The 15,925-nt window shown below is 35.2% G+C and overlaps 1 long non-coding RNA gene and 1 pseudogene across 1 annotated transcript in view; both read right to left on the reverse strand.

The window, feature by feature from the left end:
* Positions 1-15,925, reverse strand: part of LOC138166598 (uncharacterized) — a 397,412-nt gene that overhangs the window by 70,387 nt on the left and 311,100 nt on the right. The window lies entirely within an intron of this gene.
* LOC138166594 (nucleoside diphosphate kinase B pseudogene) lies at positions 9,250-10,036 on the reverse strand (annotated as a pseudogene).

A 15,925-nucleotide genomic window follows, 5' to 3' on the forward strand; every position in this document is an offset into this window, starting at 1 on the left:
TTTGAAATATTATCCATTCTGGAAGCAGAGTTTTACTGTGGCAAAATGATCAAAAGTCAAGTAGTTCGATGGCAATATAAGCAGTCAATATAAGCGCAAATGGGCCATAGAATCCTTTTTTGGGGGACAAGTATCAAGTCATGGAGTGGGAGGAAGACACCAGAGTCAGAACTGCTTCAAAAACATTCAAGAAAAATATGAATTGGTTACAGGCCATGGAGGAGCTCAAAAATGATTTTCAAAATTGAGTAAGAGAAGAGGAGGAAAAATTGGGAAGAGAAATTCGAATGATTCAAGAAAATCATGAAAAGACAGTCAAGAACCTGACTGAAGAAAATAATACCTTAAAAAATAAGCTCACTCAAATAGCAAAAGTATGTAAAGGACTAGGACTAAAACCAAAAACCAATGAGGAGAAGAATGCTTTTAAAAGCCAAAATTGCCATTTGGAAAAGGAATTTTAAAAAATCCCTGAAGAGAATAATTCCTTCAATATTTGATTGGAGGAAAGGGAAGCTAATGACTTTTAGAGAAATCAAGATACTATAAAACAGAATCCAAATAAATGAACAAAAAAAGAAGGCAATGTGAAATATCTCATTGGAAAAACCACTGACCTGGAAAATAGATCCAGGAGAGATAATTTAAAAAATTATTGGGCTATCTGAATGCCATGATTAAAAAAACAATAACAAAAAAAACAACAAAAAAGCTAGAAATCATCCTTCAAGAAATTGTCAAGGAAAATTGTCCTGATATTCTAGAACCAATGGAAAAAATAGGAATTGAAAGAATTCACTGGTTGCCTCTTGAAAAAGATCCCAAAAAGAAAATTCCTAGGAATATTATAGCCAAATTCCACAGTTCCCAGATGAAGGAGAAAACAATACTAGCAGACAGGAAGAAACAATTTGAGTATTGTGGAAACACAATCAGCATAACACAAGACCTAGCAGCTTCTGCATTAAGGTATCAAAAGGCTTGGAATGTTATATTCTGGAGGTTAAAGGAGCCAGGACAAAAACCAAGAATCACCTACCCAGAAACACTGAATATAATGCTACAGAGGAAAATATGGTAATTAAATGAAATAGAGGACTTTCAAGCATTCTAGATGAAAAAAACAAAGTTAAATAGAAAATTTGAGTTTCTAATACAAGAAGCAAGAAAACCATGAGAAGGTAAACAGGAATAAATAATCATAGGGACCATATTTAAAGTGGAACTATTTACATTCCCACATGGACAATGATAATTGTAAGTCATGAGACTTTTCTCAGTATGAGGATAGTTAATGGGAATATATATGTATACATACATATAAGTTTATATAGCAGGGCATATGTGTATATAAAACATATGTTAGTATGTATATATCTGTGTACATGTATACATAGTTAGAGGGCACAGGATGAATTGAATGGGAAGGGATGATATCTAAAAAACAAAATTAAGGTGGGAGTCAAGATGGAGGAGTAGAAACATTTACTCCCCCGGGGCGAGAAGCCCCTGAGACTCAGCCACAGCCAGCCAGTGCCACGTGACAGCTTCAGCTGCTGACCTGCAGAGTGTAGGGGGACTAAGAACCAGTCTGAGGGGTAATTACTCTTGCTTTAACCTTTTTAGATCTGGATTTCAGTCTAGGGTGGAGGTCCTTGGGTGGCTGTGCAGCTTGCCAGAGTGTGTGGAGACGGAGAGGGCACCCATCTAATACCTCTGGCAGCTGAGAAAACCCCAGCAATTGGGACAAAAGCCCCCCTGTCTGGTGGCAGGATCCTACAGTGGCAAAAAGCCCAGGGGTCAAGTGACTGAGGGCTGACATGACCAGGCAAAGGAAACAAAGCACACAGAAGTTTCCAATATTAGACTCCAATTTTGGGGAAAAAAGTAGAAAATTATGGAAGAGGAGGAAGACAGTGAAGTCAGAATTCTTGCACCAAAAGCTTCAAAGGCAAATATGATCTGGTTACAGGGCATAGAGGACCTCAAGAAGCAGATAAGAGAAGTGGAGGAAAAATTGGGAAGACAAATGAGAATGATGCAAGAAAATTATGAAATGAGAGTCAACAGCCTGACTGAGGAAAATCACACCACACAAATGGCAAAAGAGGATGAAAAAGTCAATGAGGAGAAGAATGCCTTAAAAATCCTAATTTGTCAGATGGAAAAAGAATCTCAAAGCTCACTAAGAAGAATCATTGCTTCAGAATTAGATTGGAGCAAATGGAAGCTAATGACTTTATGAGAAATAAAGATGCTATTAAACAGATCCAAACAAATGAAAGAATAGAGGGCAATGTGAAATATCTCATGGGAAAAACCACTGACCTGGAAAATAGATCCAGGAGAGATAATTTTAAAATTTTTGGACTACCTGAAAGCCATGATCAAAGTAAGAACCTAGAAATCATCCTCCAAGATGTTCTAAAAAAAAATGCCCTGATGTTTTAGAACCAGAGGGCAAAATAGAGGTTGAAAGAATCCACCAATCACTTCCTGAAAAAGATCCCAAAAAGAAAACTCCTAGGAATATTATAGCCAAGTTCCAGAATTCCCAGATCAAGGAGAGAATATTACAAGCATCCAGGAAGAAAACAAATCAGGATAACCCAGGATCTGGCAGCTTCTACACTGAGGGATTGAAGGGCTTGGAATATGATATTCCGGATGTCAAATGAGCTGGGATTAAAACCAAGAGTCACCTACCCAGCAAAACAGAGAATCATGTTTTAGGGGAAATTGCTGTCATTCAGTGGAATAGAGGACTTTCAAGCTTTCTTGATGAAAAAAAAAAACAGAGTTGAATAGAGAATTTGACATTCAGATACAAGAAGCAAGAGAAGCATGAGAAGGTAAATAGGGATAAGAAATCATAAAGAACTTATCAAAGTTGAACTATATACATTCCTACATGGAAAAAACAGTAATAGTAATTTATGAAACCTTTCTCAGTAGTTGAAGGGTTTAGAAATATATATATATATATATATATATATGAGGGTATATGGGCATATGAATACATATGTGAATGTGTGTATATATGTTTATAGGTTTACATAGAGGGCACAGTACCAATTTCACAGGAAGGGGTGACACTTAAAAGGCAAATTTCAGGGGTGAGAGAGGAAATAATGAGAGGAGATGGGGAGAGACAGAATGGGGTAAACTATCTCATATAGAAGAAGCAAGGGAAAATGGTTGCAATGGAGGTGAAGAATAGGAAGGCAAAAAGGAATGGGTCAAACTTATTCCCATTGAATTTGGCTTGAGGAGGGCATGAAATACACACTAAATAGGGTATCTCACCCTCCAGCAGAGTAGGGGGGAAGGGGATGACAGGGATGATGATGGAATGGAGAAGCGGCTGGGGGGGAGGGAAGTTGGAAGCAACCACTTTTGAAAAGGGACGGGATCAAAGTAGAGAATAGAACAAGTGGGAGGTTGGATGGGAAGGAGGGAAATATAGTCAATCTTTTACAATATATCTACTATGATATTATTTTGCATTAGACACACATATACAACCTATACTGAACTGCTTATCTTCCCAGTAAGGGAGGGCATCAAGGGAGGAAGGGATTGAATCTGTAATTGAAAGTTTTAAAATCAAATATTCAAATACATATAGTATTATTTATACTATTTTACATGTAATTGGGAAATAAGGTATACATGCACTGGGACATAGAGTTTCACTGGAAAAGTGAAAAAAGGAGTATGGTAGAAAATATGGGAGAGACCAGATTGAAGGAGGAAAGAAAATTTGTAACTCAAAATCTGGCTGAAATGAATGATACAAATCAGAAATTAATAAAGAATTTGAAAAATAAAATAAAATTAAGGTGTACAAGAGGAATGTAACAAGAGGAGAGAGGAAGTAATCGAATAGGGTACATTACCTCATATAAAAGAGGCAAGAAAAGAAACTGTTACAATGGAGGGGAAGGACAGGAAGGCAAAAGGGCATGGGTCAACCCTACTCACATTGAATTTGGCTTAAGTAGGTAATAACACACACACTGAAGTGGGTATCATACCCTCCAGAAATTGGGGTGAAGGGCATAAGAATGGGGTATGCTAGAAAGGTTGGTAGATTGGGGAGGTGGGTAGTGAGAAGCACACACTTTTGAGAAAGGGACAGGGTCAAATTAGAAAATAGAATAAAAGTCCAGGGGCAGGAAAGGATGGAGGGAAATATAGTCGTTCTTTCACAATTTATCTACTATAGAAATGTTTTGTGCAACTGCATATGTATAAATATTTTTGATCACTTTTGCTCCCAATAGGAGTGGGTGACTAGGGGAGAAGGGAAAGAATCCACTGACCAACAGGCTACCCTTAAGACCTTGAAAAGTTTGTATATTACCTGTGGTATGGTGATCCTTTTTGGGAACACCAAACTAGCATATGTGCTGCCAGATTGGAGTGACTTAGTCAGTGCAGAGGAAGAAAAGGAGGTCTTACACCCTAAAATGGCTACATATATTGTAGCTGATTTGATTCCCCACAGTAAATTTTCTTAAATATTAGTATCTTCCATTTTCTGGAATCAGAAAGAACATAGCAGTCCATATATTCCCATGAACCTCTATAAGATGGTTAATTACAGATAAGTAATTAGATATCTAATTCTACCTTTTAGAGAGAAAATTGTTGGAAACTATACATGGTTTCAAAATTACTGCTTTGTGATTCAGCTGAGGACCATAAATCAGAAATTCATATTTAGATATTTTAAGAAGGCCATCCTTATCCCCAAAATGAAGATGCAGATGAATGCAAAAGAAACAATGATATGAGTAAAGTTATGTTCAAGAGAAATAATCCACTGCTATGTATTACCTATAACTCAGAGGGATCCTTTAGCCAATTAAATAGTAGACATAGCACCTTGGGAAAGGGAAAATTGAGTTCAACTGGATTGACCTTTGGAACAAGTAGATAACCAAGTAATATGAATGAAAAACTCATCTGTTTCTTTTGTCAGGCACCAGGTGTGATGAAATTAAAGATCAGCTCCATGTGGTCATAAGATCCTCTGGGTCCATTAAAATGGAATAAATTTTCAGCATACATTCAAAAGTTAGCACCATAGAGAAAAAGTTAAAATCAATGCTTCTAAACTTGAAAAGAGACAGTGAAATTTAAAAAAAATATGAGTCCATTCTTCACTTGACCAAGAAAGCCAGGGATACCTGGACAGTGGTTATTATATTAGATTGTTCCAAATATAAATGATATGAAGAGTTATTTGGTATTTTAAAAGGCTTTGTAAAAATAGAAGTAATAACATCTTTAACACAGATAGCAGAACACCTTGGAGACGGTCAAGTTTATTTTCAATGCTTTATCTCTTCAGTCTTTACAAGTCTTTTAAAAAATTCTGAAACTGTTGCTTTGAAATATATGAAGTAGAAACTATTGAGCCTACATAGATCATTAGATGTGTCATCAGTAGTGTATCAACAAAACACAGCAAATAATGAATTAATTCAATATGAATTCATTAATCCATTCACTTTAGTATTTTGGAAAATTGCATTCTTGCTACTTATCTTCCCTTTTAATTTTATTGTCACCTCTGTTGAAATATCTTTTTGTGCTTTAGATTTTAATGAGTTTTCTTCCTCTTGGGACTTTTGGTGATTTTAGGTGTTTTATTGTTTTGTTTTGTTTCTTTTTTTTTCCCACTATTTTCCTGTTACTCATTTTTCCTGTTTCTCTTTTCTTCACTTGTGGGTTTGCCCCTGAGACTGTACCTCAAAGTTTTCTCAGTATCCTCCCATATTGAAGAATTCACCTTTCGCTGACTTCAGTTCCTGCTCCAAGTAAATATATACATATGAGCATACATGTATATATGTGCATACATACATGCATCCACACATATTACACATACAAACATACATATGTGATACCGACCCTAGATGGATCATATTTCTCTTTTGTTGGGGGGGCTAGTTAAGCCTCACAAACATTCACTCCCTGCCTCAGGACCCTTCTATTCTATAGTTTTCTGACTGGACTGAAAAGCAGCTTTGTGAAGGTTTAGCAAAGCATGGAGTGAGTATTCTGGGCATAGTTTCTGTCACATTGAACTTTCCTCATCAAACTAATGTCAGAGAAAGAATGAAACCAGATACCCATCTGCTATAAGTGTCCCTATGATATCCTCTGAGTACTGCAACTGAACTAAGGGAAAAAGACATCGGTGGAATATGAGGGCAGAGATTACAGCCACAGTAGAAAATCTCAGAGCATGTTACAATAAAAAAAAACATGCCTCTGCATTATTTTATGTGCCCTGTCTGAGAATGGAAACTGGTAGTGGAGGGGTCATGAATAAGAGAGTTAATGATTCACATTCTCCGCTGTAAATTCATAGGGCTGCTCCTTTGTTGGATTTGTTACTTTCTTGTCCTGTGGAAATAAATAAATGCAATTACTCTACATCTGCTGGAATATTTCTCTTTTTTTAAGAGAAATATTTAATGGAGACTGCACCTGTAATTCCAAACTAGAGAAATTCAAAAGAGAACAGGCATGTTTTAAGCATCTACTATGTGTTAGACATTATGTTAAGTGATAGATAACATATTGTTTGATACTCACAAATCATGTAAGGTGAATATTATTATATTCCCTATTTTGCATTTAAGGGAATTAAGGCAGGCTGAAGTTTAAGTCATTTTTCAGGATCATACAACTAGTAATTGTTTGAAACATAATTTGAACTCAGTTCTTTCCACCACTAGGCCCAGTGTTCTATTTGCTGGGCCAGCTATATACATTTCAAGGCTATATCAGCAGAATTTGTGTCTGAGTGTTCTTTTGTTTCAGATAGGATGGATACACCCAAAATTGAGGTGAGTGCCAAATTAAAGCACCTTACAGAGGTACTGTATTGTAAATAATCACAGAAATTATCCTTGTAGGAAGACCTCAATCTAAATATAAATAATATTGAATGTTTTAGCATATCTATGACAAAAGGAAACAGGAAATAGAGTGTGTGGAAAGTAAAAAAGGAGATGGAATCAACACAGATTTTGTTATATTTTTTGAGACTTGTACCATTTGTTCAAAGAGTGTAATTTTTCTTGATGATTGGTTCTGTTCTATTTTGTTTTGCTTTTTAAAGACAGAAACATTCCTAAAATGGAGAAGTAGTTTTGATCAAATTTTTTTGACTTGTTAGATATATTTGTTAAAGACATTCAGTTGGGATTCCATAGGACAGAACTTTGAGATGATGATTAAAACAACTGATTAAATAACTCTGGAAAGTCTCCATTTCACGGACAACCTTTTAGGGTTAGAATTTGAATGAATAATCAGGGGCTGATATTATGTCTGTTGAGGGTGTTTATTCATTAAAAAAATAATTTGTATAAGTGAAATCTAAGCTAAAAAAATAGCAATTACGTTAAAAGATGGTTGGAGAATTAAATGTCATTTGCAAATCATAAATGGATGTGCATATGCAAAAGTGTATTTGTGGATATATGCATTGTGAATACTTAAGTATATAAGTGTATGCATAATTTTTGTGTATTATATATGGGAATATTTAAGTATGTGAATTGTTCATAGAAACAGATGCCAAAATCTGAAATAAATTTAGAAAAACAAATTTATTGGTAGAGGAGATTTTTCTACAGCTGTGGGTTAATTGTTAATGATAGAAACTTGGAGAGGTAGCTAAGAAGAAAGTAGGAAGTTGGTAAGTTGAAGGTATGGCCTTAGATGGCTAAACTGAGACATTATGCCTCAAGTGATCTGAGAAGTTCAGAAAGTCACATATAAATGAATATTCTAAGGAAGGACTACAAGCAAAAACGTAATGGGATTTGATGAGTGATCTATAATTAATGAGAATAGGCAGTTTGGGGAAAAATCAATTATAACGATTAATTAGTTTTTTTTTTTTAGTTTGAATTAGTGTTAGCCTAGCTCTTGCTATGAATATTGTCTATAAAATAAACAAATAAGTAAACAAAGAAAAGCTGATTTCAACAAGGCAGTCATATTCTTCTGAGGCATGGCTAATGACCTGTTGATAGTCCATGGATATGATTAAATTCATACCAAGTGCCAGGTGTTATAACTAAGTACTAGAGAAGACAAAATAAATAAATTAATTCCTGTTATCAAAAAGCTACCACCTAAAGACCTAAGGTATAATCATTTTCTGAACCTATTATATTTCATATGGAAGTAACTTTATGCCTGAAAGATCCCATAATTCATAAACATAAGATTTTGGTTCAAATGATAATTCTGTCACTAACTCTTGATGCAGACATTGGAAAAACCACTTTCCCCTACTAAGCATCAGTTTCCTCTTATACAAAAAGAAGACTAGACTAGTATTTTTTTTTTATGTGAACAAATTGCTGTGAGAATATTTGGGAAAACATAAAGTGCTAAGTAAATGTCAGAAATGACTAGGTAAAACAAAACAGCCAAAGGGTTTTCCAATCTTTTGCTTTCTCAATTGCCTTATTGGAATGCTGCCAAAAATTCCTCCCAATACTCACAAATTATTTCCTTGTTTCCTGATGCAGACGAAAGGGAGAACAAAGAAGAGAAATAAATCTTCCATTCCTTAATCTTCCCACCATATTTCCTTGTTCTTCTCCTAGGGGAAAAAGTGAATGCTAGTGAAGTGTGTTCAATGAAAGTTTAAAAAGCCATTACTATGTAAGTGTAAAGCATCCCCCTGATTGATTGATTGTCATATTTCATTTGTAACTTGTTCTTTGTTTCTGCCTTCTGTTAAAAATTCATTTTGGGAAGAGAAAAGAACACATCAATATGTCGGCAAATATTTCAATTGAATATCTTTTTAGTAGATAAGGAACTATCTATTTACAACTCTGTCCAGCAATCCATTCAGCTTATTTCATTCATATTTTGCATTTAGTGCAGAGATTAATTTCATTACTAAATCAATTTCCACTTTTAATGTCTCAGTCTTTCAGTGTCCTCTCTTAGAGAGAATTCTGTACATCCATGATCCATTCCTTCCCACAGAGCATACACAGTTGCTGTTAGAGAAGGCAGTCTCTTTTCTATATTTGAAATTTATCTAAAAGAAAAAATATTTTCCATCTTTTATGCCTCCCTTTCTTTCCTTGTCTTCCACTCTAAGCAAGAAACCCTATGTATTTAAAGGAAATGTTATACTTTAATATGTTTGATTAGCTTCACTTGGTTAGCTTTCTAATTTTTCTTTCACCATTGTATTTTTATTTTTTATTTTATTTTATTTTATTTTTTCCCCTTATTTCCAAGGCTTTATTGAACAGGATTACAGGGCTGTTTTAGAAAATGATGTTTCCAATTCCTTTCAATCCCCTGACATATTCAGCGATGGAGACATACATACACATACACATGCATACCACAGCTACTAAAAGGAGTAGGTCCAGTATTTTTTAAATATATATTATACTTTTAAATATATTATACTTTTATATTTATAAATATATTTAATTTATTAATATATTTAAATATATTATACTTTTAAAACCCTTATTCATAGACCCAGTCATGAGCACAAGACTTATAATTAACCAGTTCTTCTGGCTTAAACCACAGGCTGATCTCCTTCTCAGCACTTTTTACAGAACCACTGCCATGAATGATGTTCCTGCCAACTTGAATGCAGAAGTCCCCACGAATGGTGCCTGGCTTGGAATCAGCTGGGTTGGTCTCTCCCAGCATCACTCTGCCTGTCTTCACCACATTCAAGCCCTCCCAAACCATGGCTACAACAGGCCCCGAGTTCATATATTTCACAAGCCCAGGAAAAAATGTCCTGTCCTTCAGGTCAACATAGTGCTGTTTCAGATATTCCTCTGAGGCCCTAAGGAACTTCATGCCCATGAAACGGAATCCCTCCTGCTCAAAGCGTTTGATGATGTCTTCGACCAGGCCCCGCTGGACGCTGTTGGGCTTGATGGCAATGAAGGTGCGCTCGGTGTTGGCCATAGTCCTGCTGGGGCATAGCTGTGGGACGGCAGCAAGCAGGGGCCCTCCACCATTGTATTTTTAGACAGTTGCAAAACATCTTCTAAGAGTTTTGGAGGAGGTCACTCAAGTTGTCAGACATAGTACACATTAGGGACCTTAGTCTGCAACCTTACATCTAAAGGGAATTGTATATTTTGTCCATGTTTTTAGTCTCATCCTGTTATGGAGTTGGAAAACATATGCTTTCCCTAGAACACACCAGTTTGGATTTTAGCATTTATAAAATCCCAAATCCCCGAAGATACTTGTTTCTTCAAATTTCCACATTAATAATAAATGGGCTTTTGAACAGTATGGGAAATTTGACAAAATCCTTTTTTGTTCTTTTAAGAAACCACAAATCATAATATGTAGTCAAGAAAAAGAATTATGCTTCCAAACTTGTAACATTTCTAAAGGTGACTTTCAGTTCAGTATTGTCAAAACTCATAGACAATTTTTTGGAGGGGGAGGGTTCAACAATGAAACAAAATTCTTTGCCTAACCTCATATTTATATGGGAAAATCTTGCAAAGTGGATGAAAAATGGATGATGTGATTTCTCTCCTGGTTGCTGAATAGCAAAAGACTCCAACTCATTAGTCTACATATGCATTTATATAAGCATGCCTCTATAATGTTCTCATATCAGGTAAATTTTGTGGCCAGAGAATTAAGTATTTTAATGAATCAGTGTGTTTGGTGAGGAATCTCATAACCATTCATTCCATCCATTTATTTCAGGGAAACCTTATAATACCTGACACTATTGCATATATATCTATTTATATCTATATCAATCTATACATATGCATGCATTTGTGTATGTGTGCATATATATGCATAAACACAACACATATATTACATGTATATTATAGACAGCATTATACATTATTATTTTACTACTGCTAGCTTTTATGTAGCACTTATTAAGTGTCAGGCACTATGTTAATAACTTTACATATATTATATTACTTGATCCTTATAACAGCCCTGAGAGATAGGTGCTATCATTATCCCCATTTTGTTTTTGAAGAAACTGAGGTAAACAGGTTCAATGCCTTTACCAAAGACACACAAATAGTAAATATCTAAGATCATATTTGAAGTTAGGTCTCAACTCACTCCAAGTCCAATTTTTTACCTGCTGTAGGACCCAGCAGCCTGGATAAATGATTATATATACATTGCATGTATATATGTACTACATGTACATAAATGTATGTACTACATGTACATAAATACATGAAGTCTTGATGATTGATTCAAAGTGAAATACATATGTGTATATATTTAGATACACATGTACACACACAGACACACACATCATTTAGATTTGTAATAGAACATAAGCTAAACACTATCTCATGATTTATAGGAGATAATTTCTTTGTTTACACTGAGTAACAACTGTTGTGTGATAACTTTATAAAGTTTTATTGATAAAAAGTCATACAATTCCTTCTATTCATCAAGAATCATGCTAGAAAAAAGTGGATTTTGTAGAAATCCCTAAAATCCAAGAAAGGTGCCTTTATTTTCCCAGTGGGAGGCAATATTTAAGAATCATGACAGATAATCAAATATTTTCTCTCAAGTAGGCTAACAGACAGTGATTATAATGAAACATTTTCCTTTGTTGCAAATTATTTTTAAGGACCATATAGTTAGAACTGCTTTATGGATATCTCTGTTTAGGAGAGAGACAGACAGACAGACAGACAGACAGAGACAGAAGGAGAGAGCAATTTCTTATAAACATAATCAGATATTGATTGTCTACAAATGTATTACCCACTTCGTAGATTTCCCTATTCTATTTTAAATTGCAAACTTTCCCTTGCAACTGGTACCACTGGCCCTGGGATGATAAAGATCTGAGTTCAAATTTGATCAGAGACCCTTCCTAGATATGTGTCCTTGGTCAAGTCACTTATGCTGTTTTCCTCAGTTTCATCAACTTTAAAATGGAAAGAATAATAGCACATAACTCTTAAGGTGGTTGTGAAGGGCAAGTGAGATATTTGTAAAAATGTGCTCAGCACAGTGACTGGTGTAGAGTAGGCATGTATCTACATGTTTTGCTTCTCCACCCCCTACTGTATATTGCTATTGAAAAAAATAGTAAACATGGATTAATAATTACTAGGTTTGTTTCCAATCTCTGCCATTTATTATCTGTATGTCCTTGGGTAAGATTTTTATTTAACCTCTGTGGGTCTCAGTAAATTAATAAATTGTTGAATGAATGAAGAAATAACTGTGGTGATGATGTTAAATAATATAGAGATTCCAATTAATGTGGACATTACAATAGGCAGCCCTGACATTTATTCCCTCTACAAAAGGGTGGAATAAAAGATATAAATTGGTTCGTGAAATAGGGAATTGTCTCTGAAAAGGTGTTCTGGTTTCTGACTAGACCAAATGTTGATTCAAAATAATGTTCTTTCAAACACTGCTTAGATTTCAAATATGCATTTTGGGAATATTATCAAAACATCTTTTGTATTTTATTTAGATGTCATTGAAAGTCTTTGAATGGGCTATGATTTATTAATTGTGACCTTGAATATGGCCTACCTCATCATCATAATCACTATAAAGAAGTGGTATTGTATATGGAAAAGAATAATTCCATAAGATATGAGCCAAGTGAGAAAAGGTTTGTCTCACTGAAACACAACCTAATGGTTGTTTTCCTATATAGATAGATACCAGATATATAGACGGAGAGATAGGAAGATAAAGATACAAAGACAAAGACACAGATTATGTAAAGACACGTATACATATATACATTTAAGTGTATATAACCATCTATCTATCTACCTATCTATCTATCTATCTACCGCTTTGTGCATATGAGTTTACATATATTTTAATTTCTTCAAGTATTTTTTTGTCTTAAGCAATAGAAGCTTGTTTTTTATTTAGTTGAAATCAAAGTCCATATCTGGTACTTTCTAATTATGACCATTGGTATGTCACTTTATTTCTCTCAATCTTAATTTCCTTAATCAAAAGAGAGAAAGAGAGAGAGAGAGAGAGAGAGAGAGAGAGAGAGAGAGAATGTGGTGGTTGGAAATAATATCTTTACCTAACTAAAGTATAGTTGCAAGTAAAAAAGAAAAAAAAGGAAACACATTGGAACCATTGTTAGTATGAAAATGTCAATATTTGAAAAATATCTTTGTAATAAAATGATTCCAAAGTAAATAAATTTATTTTATCAAAGGTAACAAGGTCTTGTTGATTCACAATGCCAATGTATCAAGTTCATTCAAGTTGGTTGTTTTAATGATTTTTGTAAATGAAAGATAATTAAAGAGTAGCAGCAACTATATCAAATAAAAAGGTAAACTTTTAACTGTTTTGGTTTACCTTCTTAAAGAATTTTGCTTTCTTTTGTTGTAGTTGTTATTTTTTCACATAGACATCACATTCACTGATACTGCCCTCCTAAATGACAGCCAAAGTGAATGGAAATCATTACTTGATAAATACCCCAGTGTTTCACTCAACAATACTAGCTCTAATCATCTAGAAACTTTCCAGCATGATTAAAATACACAATGAACAAAGGGCTTATTTGAAATGCAAATTTACGCTGGAGGACCTGAATTTGGTTCAGCAAAAGACACTTAACACCCACACCCACCCACCCAGCCACCCCCCCACACACACACACACATACACATCAAAACTAGCCATGTAACCTTGGGCAAGTTACTTAATCCCAATTGCCCTCCAAAAGGCAAAAAAAAAATGTAAATGTAACAGTTTTTGTCCTAATATGTCCATAAACAGGATTGAGCTCCTCCAAAGATTTTTTTATTAATATCAGCTTCCCTGGAAAGTCAAAGGGTATCTACTCCAAGCCATACCTGAACAATAAACCCTTCTACCTCACATTTCAGCAAGTGTTCTCATCACCTGAACTTACACATCTCTGACCCTAAGTAATAACTTATATTAGTCACATGCTCAGTCAATTTTCAAGGGATCACATCCGAGGATGAGTTTAACTCCCGACGAAGTCCCTAAACCTCTCTTAGTCAAACTAGTATACTCAAAGAAGACTTATCATTGAATTAAATTGGAAGGATTTATATAAAAACAATTGGCAAACTTAATAGTTGGATTGATGCTGAATTTTACAGATAAGTGAGACCCAGAGAAATGTATCCTCAGTGATTCTTTCCTTTTTCCTTTGAGTTTAAAATTTAAATTCATCCCTTAACCTTACAAATACCCTTCTCCTTCCTCCTGTTTCCCCCCATTAGAATTTAAACTCTTCCATATTTGGGAAATTGTTTAACTATTTGATTACTCAATTTCTAGCATAGTAGGAGATTAATAAATTCTTGTTGATGTAAGCAATCATGAAGACATTATAGAACTGAAGAATTCCAGAAGCCAAAACATGCCTTGAAGAGAAACATGTAGCAAAGGGGTTCTTAACCTGTGGCCAATGAAATTTTTTACTGGTTTGAAGAGTTGCTGGGTGGAGCAAAGAAGGTAGGGACTTACTGGAGTTCTCTTCTAAAACACTCCAAATACCTTTTAAAATGACTCTAAACAAATTTTAGGGCAGTGGAACTCATAAAAAGATGGAGTGAAACAAATTCCCAGACCATGACAACTAACAAGGTCATCAGGGAATGTCTGTTGCACCTGGCTGAGAGAGGAGTGCCAGAACAATCTGGACCCCAGTGAACCCAGAGAAGGCCTTAGGACAACTTAATTGCTGGCAGTTATGGAATTTTCTGGACATCTTGGTCCACAGACACCAGGGACAAATTAAAAGGTGAGCAGGAAAGGTCTGTTGTGCCATGGAGAGAGTGGAGCACAATCCAGCACAGCACATACCCAGCAGTCCAAGAGCAGGCCTTGGGAGTGACTTTATCATCAGTGACAGCCACAGTGGCTGCTTACAGGGCTCCTAGTGCAGGTAGACAGTAAGACGGTAGCAAAATTGATCAGAGGAGATTATAGGGGTGTCTTTGATAGCACTAAGGCAGGATTCTGTTGCTTTTCCCACATTCAGATCTAGTCCCATTGCTGGATGGCAGTCCCATTGCAACAAGGAGCACTAGCATAGTAGAGCTTGAGGCAACAGTGGAGGGGGGGGATATCCTCACAGGTTCATGGCATAAAAGATTGCTTATGGCCACTGACAGACAAAAGCACAGGTAAAAAGAGGAGTAAACACCTCTCCTTAGATCATACCACCTTAGAAGAATTGAAAACTTACAAGTCCCTGAAAGTATCTCTGAAAAAAAAAACAACAGCACAAAACCCCTGCTGCTTGGGACAGTGCACCCTCCACCCTGGAAGTAGAGCCCTACTTTAACAAACAGCTGATTATAGAAGCTTAATATGTTAACAATGAAGATCAAAACACACTAGCAAAATCCAACTTGCTATATCCAAAGCCTCCAATAAAAAATGAACTGCTCTCAGGCCATGGAAGAGCTCAAAAAGGATTTTGAAAATCAAGTAACAGTTAAAGAAAAACATTGGAAAGAGAAATGAGAGTGCTTCAAGAAAATCATGAGAAAAAAGTCAACAGCTTGGTGAAGATATACACATAAACAAAAACAGAAGAAAATAAAACCTTAAAAAACAAATTAGGCCAAATGGCAAAAGAGGTCAAAAAATCTGATGAGAAGAAGAATACCTTAAAAAGAATTGACCAAATGGAAGAGGAGATCCAAAAGCTCACTGAAGAATATAATTCCTTAATAATTAGAATGGAACAAATGGAAACTAATGGCTATATGAGAAAGCAAGAAGTAATAAAACAAAGTAAAAAGAATGAAAAAAAAGAAGACAATGAGAAATATCTCATCTGAAAAATATATCTAGGAGAGACATTTTTAAAATTATTGGACTACCTGAAAAC

Source organism: Petaurus breviceps, unplaced genomic scaffold (assembly GCF_028583685.1).
Source record: "Petaurus breviceps papuanus isolate PSGF00001 unplaced genomic scaffold, PetGlider_PUasm1.0 225, whole genome shotgun sequence".
Classification (NCBI taxonomy): domain Eukaryota; kingdom Metazoa; phylum Chordata; class Mammalia; order Diprotodontia; family Petauridae; genus Petaurus; species Petaurus breviceps.